This window comes from Rissa tridactyla, chromosome 2 (genome assembly GCF_028500815.1).
Source record: "Rissa tridactyla isolate bRisTri1 chromosome 2, bRisTri1.patW.cur.20221130, whole genome shotgun sequence".
In the NCBI taxonomy this organism is placed as follows: domain Eukaryota; kingdom Metazoa; phylum Chordata; class Aves; order Charadriiformes; family Laridae; genus Rissa; species Rissa tridactyla.
The window spans coordinates 2,485,115-2,495,788 of NC_071467.1; the positions used below are offsets into that span (position 1 = coordinate 2,485,115).

General features: G+C 45.9%; 1 non-coding gene across 1 annotated transcript; it reads left to right on the top strand.

Annotated features, from left to right (window-relative positions):
* The first annotated feature begins 311 nt into the window (after positions 1–311).
* TRNAF-GAA (transfer RNA phenylalanine (anticodon GAA)) lies at positions 312–384 on the top strand. Its single transcript has one exon. It is a non-coding gene; the product is annotated as a tRNA-Phe (tRNA).
* Positions 385–10,674: the final 10,290 nt, after the last annotated feature.

Sequence of the window (10,674 nt, forward strand, 5' to 3'; positions counted from 1 at the left end):
TCAACCTCCATCATCCTTGACACTTCACATTCAGCTTCCTCATCAGTAGCTTTGTATCTATAGACACCTAGCTCCATCTCCTTATTTTCCTCGCAATGATTTGTGAGTGACAGAGACCTTCTCTAATCTCAAGGTACTCCTCTATCAGGCCTTCAGGAACACCAGGTTTGTTTCCCTGCTCCATTTCTATACATCTTCCAGAGTCATATTATTATTTAAGTCATACACATATACAGAAGTCAGTATATTGACAAAAGGCTCAATGATAATTATATTCCAACAGGTCTTGTGAAAACTAATGCCATAGCAGGGCTGAAGTAGCTCAGCTGGGAGAGCGTTAGACTGAAGATCTAAAGGTCCCTGGTTCAAGCCCAGGCTTCAGCAGTGTTTTTGTGTCCAGTGCTGGACTCTTTAGTGCAAGAGAGACACTGACATACAGGAAAGAGTCCAGCAAAAGGCCAGGAAGATGATGATTTATGAGGAGTGGATGAGAGAAGTGGGACTGGCTGCTCTGAGAGGTTGTGGCGTCTCCATTCTTAGAAATATTCAAAAGCCACCTGCATGTGGTCCTGGGCTACTGGCTCTAGGTGGCTCTGCTAGATCAGGGGCTTCACAAGATGACCTCCAGAGGTCCCTTCCAACCATTTTGTGTGTAGAGGAGAAAGACATAAGTCTATGTTTACAGCAGAGAAAAGCAAGGCTAATGTCATCCTCATATATTTTCATTAGCAGTGGCCACCTGGCTGATCAGCGCAACCATAGGGACTGACCAACCAGCCAACAAACAGCTGCAATTAAGATTAGGGTATCAGAAGAACAAGACCTACATATAAATAAAAGCAAGTTTATACGTTCCTACCCTTACAGAACTGTTTATTGAGTTCAATTTTTTTCTTTTTTCTTTTTTCTTTTTTTTTTCAGACAAGTTAATAGCTCTGTGGACAGAGCCTGCTTCAAAATTATATCATCACTTGCTCTGAAATCCTAGTGTCTGTCATCTGTTGCAAGATCTGCAATGCTACGTCACGCGCAGAGCCCCCAAATAAACTTCCGTTCTCATTTAAGACACCATCTGTGTCCCATTTCTGCAGTGCTTGGCAGAGATCGCTTCCCTTCTATGGTATGTTTGTTCCCCTCGCTGAGCTGCAGCCTTCTTTGGAGGTGGGAAAGTCAGCGGGTGGAACGGTTGCCAGCTCTGTGCAAGTGGAGATCGCTTCACTTCTGACAGTGTCCTTGGGTAGCAGGGTGCTTTTGGTGTTCAGCCGTGCTCAGGTGGGCCCAGAGCAGACTCAAGGGCAACACACAGAAGATCTAGAGCCAATACTAGGTCATATTTCCCTTCAAGAAGGGGAAGAGGCTTTGCCGGGGCATTGGCTGTTAATGAGGGCAAAAACAGTGAGATGAGGAAAAATCAAGTTGGGAACATCGTGGACAAGTCCAAACACACTGGAACGCCCAATTGCTGTGGTTCCTTTTACTCAGTAATTGATGGAGTTCATAGTCTTGCCTTCCTATTCTGCAATTAAATTGAGCTTTATTGAACAATTCAGATAACTGCAACCCACAAAAAAAGCATAAACACCCTTAGTGTAGGCTCTCTATCAAGCCAGCTGGATGATCTGTGCAAATTGCATTGCTGTGCCTCAGTTTCCCTAGCTGTAGCAGTGACACCTGCCTTCCTGTACCTTCCCCAAGTGTGCTGAGAGTTAACTTGCAGGTGAAAGTACTGTGTGTTCTCTGCTTGTTTTTACGTGTTATCCCTGCACGTGTCCCCACAGATGATGCTGTATTACTCACACACCTCTCAAGTCCTCTTTTTCTCTAATTCGTTTTATTTGCAAGAGCAATGAACAGTCATTCTATCCAGGAAAACACAGCCTTCATAATGCTGGCATCAGCGTCACTAAGCTGTGCTCAGGAGACTGTTTCTTAGGAACTCCTCTGACTTCCAGGTGAATTTACCTCAAACTTTATCGGAAATGAGGAGCAGGAAAGACAGAGAAGAAGAGGACAGCTCACCTCAGAAGAACAGTGATAAATGAGGTAAATAATAAGGAAACAGTACAAGAATGAGGACGACAGACTAGAGATGATGTAAGAGAGTACAGAAGCCTGGATCACCATTGATACAGACCATTTTAAGTGTCTGAGAAGGACTTTGGGATTCATCTGAAAAGGGAGAGCTTATCACATAAACAGAGAGGAGAAAAACTTGGAACATTTTGCCAATGTTTTTTCCTAGCAAAGGCTAGGAGAGGTTGAGTGTTGTCTGCATGTATGTGTAGGAGATAAATACCAAGGATAAAGAATATGTGGTTGAGATGGAAGGTAGCATTAGCGGAATGGGTCTAAACTGGTTAAGGACATATGCAAGCCATAAATTCAAATGTTTCTACCAGCCAGAATAGAGCATCTCCCAGTAAACTCTTTGCTGCCCTTCAGGAAGGGCAACAGCTGCCAGAAAATAGTGTAGGATCTCCTAGGAAAGGAGTTGTACCATGTGTGGTGGCTGGGAACCTTATTCCCATCCTTAATTTTCATTTTGCTCCACTACCCTCTTGATGAGTGAATCAATGATGAATCAAAACCTTCTTTTCTTCATCCTACTTCCCCTTATTGCCCTTAATAATGTTTTTTTTTTTAAGAAAACAGAGTTATTGTACAAGTCACACAAACCAGGTAAGCACCTATGTTTTAACCTGCTTTTGGAGTTGTTTTATTCATCTTTACTTTTGAGATTGTAAACCAGAACTGTCTTTGGGCACTGCCTGCTTACCTTTAAACTGGTGCTAGCTTCCATAAACCAATTAATGTCATGTGAAGACTGTCATGTCATCAACCCTCCCTGGCAAGGATGAAGGATCTGGAAAACAACAGCAGGCTACAGGGTATGGGAAGGTAAGACCAACATGGGGTGTTCTTATCTATAAATTTTTGGTCTTGCTTAGAAGAAGCTTTCGTGCCTGACTCACTGGCATGATCATGACCATGGCAGGCAGTGACATGGGGTGTAAGTCTGGTTCACATCCAGGGATCTCCATCCCTACAGAATAGGTATAATTCTGGCTAAAGCCAGCTGTCAGGAGGATGTCAGATCCCATGAGCAAGTGAAACAGGGAAGGACATAGCTCTGACTTTGCTGTTCACCTCTAGCTAGTTATCTCTAGGGAGGGCAAAGTGAGAAACAGCACTTGTTCCCACCTTGGTGGCATTATTCACTAGGGAACAATATCATTTTATTCTCCAGCCATTCCAGCTCTCAAACTGATAACAAAACATTGAAAGAGACAACCTTGACTTTACAGCCTGGGTCCAGAGATGATTTAAGCTATGTCGCCAGAACAGAAGAATGGCAGTACTGGATAAGGCCACAGGTCAATCACGCCTTGGGTTGGTCAGCAGAGGGTGGTTTGAGAAAAGCTCTGATACAGGGAGCTGTGGAACAACCTTTCTTTTGGTTATCCCAGCTCCCAAAGCTAGAGGTGCTGGGACTTGTTCAGCTGCCAGTTGCCTCAGTGGTACCATGTTTAATAGCCCTGATGCATCTGATCATGAGGATTTTGTCCAAAGCAGTTAAAACTCTGCCTTGATAATTTTGATAATTGTTGGCTGATGGGGTGTGTTACTGGTTGCTGATACTTATGGTGCCCTTCTACTAGCAAAGAAGGCTGCCATGGCAGGGTGGACAAGGTAGGGGAGTCATGGTCCCTGCGAGTGACAGCAGGAACCCTCCAGAAGGGAACAGGAATAACTAGTAACACATTTGCAGAGCACTGACTTGCTCGCTGTCTGTGGCACCCGCCCCCTCAGCTCGGCTGGCCCGCCAGCTCCAGGCTGAGTACACCCACCTGCGAGAGGGAGCCAGCCTGTACGGTGGCGAGGGAAAAGTTCACCTGGAGGGGAAAACGAGCTCTTCCTGGAGGAGGTGAGAGAAGGATGGGGGGGATCCTGTGAAATGTCATTTTGAGAGGGACATTCTGGACTGAACCTGATCTGTGACTATGTAAAATGGGAGAAGGGGGAGGCAAGGGGGGCTCAAATAGGTGTGTTAGTATCCTTACCAATGCGGTATAGAGAGGAACAGATTATCCAGAAAGTTTAGCACATTTAGACTAATGAATCTATTGCACATTCCTCAGGAAATCTCTCTTCCACATTTGCAAACACTGCTTGACTTGGCTACGGGGTGTAAGACCGTCTTTTAACTATTTATCTAGACAGTAGCCAGCCCTGGAAGGGGACAAAATCCCCCAACACTGCTGGAGAATTAATGCTGCAAATGACTATAGGTATATTTGCAGGTGTTGAGATGTTTGTGGTATTTTACCTCCTTCTCATGATATCTCCTGTCTCTTTTTTTTTGCTTTGTTACGTTCAATCTGCTCCAAGAGGACAAGTTTGAACCACCTGGGGAAGACAAAGTTCACTTCCCACACCACCATTCATAGCTGAGGCTCTAAGGTCATGCCAGGGATGCTGACACCTGATTCCCTCATGTGGTGCTTGGATTCCTTATCAGCACATGCACAAGCTGGCAAATCAAGTTTTTAGAGATATGGCACCTTGATATCAGATCCCGTTCCCCTGGAAAATGATCTTTGGGAAGGTCCTAGCATGTAGCTCCAGGCTCCAGCAGCCCTACCATGCTTGTGTCACTCTGTTTCCTCTGTCATGCACCAACGCAGGAACATTTACAGGGCTGGCAGGAAAAAGATTTTCTATATTGCCACTTCTCAGTCACAACTGAGAAGACTCAAGGAAAGAAAAACTCCCTCATCTTGGTGGGTGACCACATGCTGTCCATGAATTTGGTAACGACTTGGTCCTGAGCTAGAAGCAAACGCTTTCTCTGTCCTGTTCCAGACTTGATGTCTGGTGCTGGCCAGGATTGAGAGAACTGAAAGTCTGATTTTAGAAGCTCATCTCTGGGAGTGATTTCAGTTCCAGAGAGTTATCAGAAGCTCAGGATCTATATGTCCTAGGTGCCAAGAACCTTTTCTAAAGGTTGGGTAGATACAGTTATGGAAAGATTACAAACCTGCGCGTGCGGTCTGTAACAAACCCAAGATAAATTGTGTTCATAGAATCATAGAATGATTAGGGTTGGAAGGGACCTTATAGATCATCTAGTTCCAACCCCCTTGCCATGGGCAGGGACACCTCCCACTAGACCAGGTTGCTCAAAGTCCCATCCAACCTGGCCTTGAACACTTCCAGGGATGGGGCATCTATAACTTCCCTGGGCAACCTGTTCCAGTGTCTCACCACCCTCACAGTAAAGAGTTTCTTCCTAATAGCTAGCCTAAATCTCCTCTCTTTCAGTTTAAAACCATGACGCCTCATCCTGCCACTCCACTCCCTGATAAAGAGTCCCTCCCCATCTGCCCTGTTGCCTGAGCACATGATGGAGCGAAGGTTGTGTGCGGGTACCTCACATTTGCTCCAGAAATATCAGGTAGCTGCGAGGTGCTAATTTATTCAGTGGGGAAAGCCGACTGCCTCTCCAAACCCTGAGGTAAATGGTCTTTCCCCAGGGAAGTACTGGAATTGCAAAGGAGATGATTTTTATCTCCACTGATTATACCAAGAGGTTGCGGGGAAAAAAATAACCAGAGCTCAACTTAGAAACTTCAGTTAAATGTTTAAAACTAGAGGTGATGATCTGAGACCTTAAGGCCTAAAAATGCTTTTGATGAAAAAAGTCCACATCCTTAGAGGCTTTGCAAGCCTTCTAGTCCTGGTTTTATTTATATAGGCTTTTTTATTTTTTCTTATTGGCTCCAGCACGAGGCAGCTTGTATGGCAAATCCATAGCCAAGGTAAACTCTGAACTCTGCTTTTGCAAGCTTTCAGGTTGGTGCTGCAGCTGCAAAACTAGCTTCCCTCAAGCAACAGGCAATCCTGCACATCTGTGGCCAACCACTAAGATCTTTAATGGGGTGGCTTTAAAATCAGCAAGCAACTGTACTGCCTCTCACTCAGTCCGAGTAAAGAAAAGCCGCCGCCGTTTTCTATGCTAATTTTATGGTTTTCAAAAAGCCCATTTCGTTTCTTCTCCTCCTCCATATACTTCTCTCTCTCTCCCTCTCTCTCGCTCCTCCTGCGGAGGTGCCAAAGCCTCCTCCGTCAATTTGTGAGAACTTCTGCTTGAAAACTAGAGCAGAGAATCACCCACGTAACCAGGCTGGCATGAAAATATCGGAGGCAGAGACACTGACTCAAACTGACTTGAGGAGTTTCCCCGTGTCAGCAGGGTGAAAGAAATGGGAGCCTGGGCCTGGAATCGACTCCACCAAAATCCCTGGGGGATGAGAGACCTGGCCAGCATCTTCTGATCATGGCCGGTGAACCTGCTCGTAAGGAAGACACTTTTGCATTTGTTTCTGCTGTCTGTTCATTTTTTTTTATTTTATCTGGTTTCTGCTTGGCTGGGACTTGCAAAGCTTCCAGCTGTGCGCTTTTTTTTTTTTTTCCTGAAAAAAAACTCAGCAGGACAGGCTGTCTTCTAGACATTTCCAGTTGCTTGTAATGAGGGATTATAGAACATAGTTGAATTTCCACAGACTGAAGCAAAGCAGAAGGTTCCAACCCATGTGGCACAAGACAAGCAGCTTAAAAAGGCGATCTAAGTGCAGTTTAAAGCATTACAAGCTATCTAGTAATTAAAATCAGACCTGCACTGGAATCTTGTACTTTTTACATTAACTATTCTCCTGAATTTGCAGAGCTTTGCCAAGGATGTTTTCTGTGCTGCAGATGCTTGTTGGGAACCAAACTGAAATCCACCCACCCTTCCACATGGACTACCGAACTCTCCCCAGTCTGTCACCTCCTGTGTGCTCCCAAAGGCTGTCAGAAGAGTATTCACTCTTGTCCCAGAAATGATTCCCACCCTGGGCAGGGAAATGAAAAAAATCTCCGTATCTCATAAGCAACAGCAGGAGCTCCACAATCCTCCTTCTCTGGGCTTTCTGGAATGCAATTTGCATATTTAAATAGCCTACTTCCACTTGTAATGAGCAGAGCTTCATGTTCTTTCCTTTTCCTCCACCAGCACCCTGCAGTCACAAATAAAATTAGGTTTCGCTATTCAAACCAAAAATAAAGAATAGCCTGTTGCCCTAAAAGTTAATAGTCCAAATACTTAACAGCCCAAATAACAGTCTAAATTACAATTAATTAATCAGACATAGATACTAAAGCCAAGACCCTTCAAAGGTATTTCGACTGTCTATTTAGTTTAGTATCTCTGAGGAACTGACGTGGATCCAAAAAGTATTTTGTTATTCTCCAGCTTTAGCATTCAGTGTTCAGAGCAGGTCTTGGACAGTTTCTGCATCTGAAAATCTGAAAGAGAATATTTTGGTTTTTTCCTTTTTTTTTTTGGCATAACACAAACCCAATTTTAGGACGCTGTATAGACAAAGAGAAGAAATCCTAACTCTACATTTTCCAGGGGCTTGCTGGATGGCCTGAATGGAAGAACTGCCCTGATCCTCATCTCTGCTGCCTAAAGACCAACACTGTATGTGTCATGCACAACATCATGTTCACCAGGAGAACTAGGACCCTGTGCCTTTTAAAATCCAAGCAGCTCCCACTGGACAAAGAAGCAGGGTTGGATTTGCAGCTCTAAGCTCAGTTTTTGGAAAAGCTGACTGTTCAGCTGAAGTCTTAGGAACAGCTGGACTCCCCTATGGGTGCCCGAGGACTGACTCCCAGGTCATGGGCAACTGCCTGAGGCTCTTTGGAGCAGAACTTCTCTTCAACTTTAGGCATTTAATGCAGGAAAGACCTTGATTACCCTGGGTTCCCTCAGAAGTCAATGAGGACAGTCAGTGCCTTAGAACATGATTCATATTTCATCTGCCAAGATGTTAGATGCCAACCGCAGCAGCTTGGATGGGCTGAGAAAGGGCAGGGCTGAACATGCACAGACCTAATCTGTTCTCAGAGGGTATGGACGGCAGCTCCTGCACACCCACTGATGCAAGGACTGCTCTTAATGCAAGCGTGGGTGGTCTTCATCGCAGTCTGGACTCTACACAGGTGTGCAAAAGTGTGCGTTACTTTTATCAACACACGCAAGCTGTCTGTTTATGGCACAGCACTGCTACACCTCCAAGAGCTCTGCACTGCAGCACAAACCAAGCCTTAATGTCTTTATGCCTGGAGTAGTAATCGCAGGATTATTGCTCCCATGGTATGCAAATAATAATCCTTTCTTTTCCTCATCTTGTAGCTGCCATGTAATTTAGAAAATTAATCTTCAGGGCTGGCAATGTCTTTTATTGTCTGTGTGTGCTGTCTGCCACTATCTCTGTCACGGCTAGCTCTCTCTGTCAGATCTCAGAGCATTTTCAAAGGCAACTCTGGAGTACTTTGTCCAATTTTCGATGGGTGAAACTGAGGCATGAATAGAAGAATCGTCTTCTCTTCAAGCTAGTCATTGACAGAGTAAGGGACAAAGCAGACATACAGTCGAATTAGCCCAATTAGGGCTGGAGCACCTCTCTGACAACAGGATGAGAGCGCTAGGGTTGTTCAGCCTGGAGAAAAGAAGGCTCTGGGGAGACCTTACAGCAGCCTTCCAGCATCTGAAGGGGGCCTACAAGAAAGCTGGAGAGGGACTTTTTACAAGAGCATGTAGTGATAGGATGAGGGGTAATGGCTTCAAACTGGCAGATGGCAGATTTAGATTAGATATTAGGAAGAAATTTTTCACTATGAGGGTGGTGAGGCACTGGAACAGGTTGCCCAGAGAAGCTGTGGAGGTCCCATCCCTGGAAGTGTTCAAGGCCAGGCTGGAAGGGTCTTTGAGCAGCCTGGTCTGGTGGGAGGTGTCCCTGCCCATGGCAGGGGGGTTGGAATGAGATCATCTTTAAGGTCCCTTCCAACGCAAACCATCCTATGATTGTATGATATATTACAGTGGGTCCTACAAGAACCTAAAAAGAAAGCAATAGCAGAAGCACTGCATGGGAATGCCAACCATCACAAAAACAATCAGCAAAATAGAGAAGGCGACGCTGGGAGAATGCATGGCTTACTCCATGCCCTTTTCATCAGAGCAGCTATATTGACACTGCAGCAGTGATTCACAGTGACTGCAAATCAGAGGTCTGGGGGTCTTCTGTCTGACCCCATAAAACACAACCAAGCAAGCACTGCATATGCAGTAACGCTGGGTGTGATCTGCATTCAGTATTTTCAGTGGGAACTTTCCCAGGTGTACTAACAGACCTAGTCAGGCTCCTACAGTGACCACATGCCTTGTGGGATTCTTTTTCCTGTTTACCCTTTTTCAGCTGGGTTTGATTATTTTTTTTTATTTTTTTTTCTTGGAGGAAAGGGTTTTAATCTCCTGCTGATGATTTCCCATTTACTTAGCTGGCTGATCTTTCACTGCAGGCTGAGATATAGCTCTGGTGCTGTGCGGTCAGAGTGGATGCGTGCGGAGTGATCCGTGCCAGCAGCTCTTCATGGGAAAGGTGGAGAAAGGTGTCACAAGGATGGGGGAGAAGGACAGCAGCAGCTAATCAGGACTGAAAGCATTAAGAGGCCGAAATCACTATGAAAAGCAGAAAATCAGAGCTGAAGATTGAACTGTGAGTCTTTGTGGGGGAGAGCTGAGGGCTGGAGCAGCGCTGTGCTCGGGCAGGGGTGGTTATCGGAGTCCAACATGTGCTGATTGATCAGTGTGGGGGCCCTGATGCCAAAGGGACCTGAACGGCAGTGAGAGGAGGGAGCTGTATGTGTGTGGGCTGGGGGAAGGTGCTGGCAGGGCAGCCGCCCCCACTCTGCCTGCCGCCCACCACCATTATTCATCCTGTACTCGCTGCCTCACAGTGAGCAAGAACCACAGAGCAAGGGGTGGCTTTTAACCCTTCTTTGAGACAAAAACAGGGAAATGTGGCAAATTTTGACACTGAAGCTTGAGTCAAACCTGCTTCAGCCAGGACGAGACAAGGTCCTAGGGAGAAGAAGCAGACAAGTATGCTGCTCTCATCACTTCTAGCAGCATTATGGTCTCTGGGGATTTCTTTATGTCCTGTAATGTCAGCATGGGGGCCTTATTACTAGCATCAGTGCATTAAAAAGATCGTGAATGTATTAAAGAAGCGTGGCCAGCAGGTCGAGGGAGGTTATCCTCCCCCTTTACTCTGCCCTGGTGAGGCCACAGCTGGAGCACTGGGTCCAGTTCTGGGCTCCCCAGTTCAAGAAAGACAAGGAACTACTGGAGAGAGTCCAGCGGAGGGCTATGAAGATGATGAGGGACTGGACCATGTCTCTGATATGGAAAGGCTGAGAGACCTGGGTCTGTTCAGCCTGGAGAAGAGAAGACTGAGAGGGGATCTTGCCAGTGCTAAGAAATATCTAAGGGACGGGTGTCAAGAGGATGGGGCCAGACTCTTCTCAGTGGTGCACAAACTGGAGCACAGGAAATTCTGTCTCAGCATGAGGAAAGACTTCTTTACTTTGAGGGTGGCAGAGCCCTGGAACAGGCTGCCCAGGGAGGTGGTGGGGTCTCCTTCTCTGGAGATCTTCCAAACCCAGTTGGATGTGTTCCTGCCCAACCTATTCTAGGTGACTTTGCTTTGGCAGGGGTGTTGGGCCAGATGATCTCTGAAGTTCCATTCCAACCCCTACCATTCTGGGATTCTGTGATCAGTG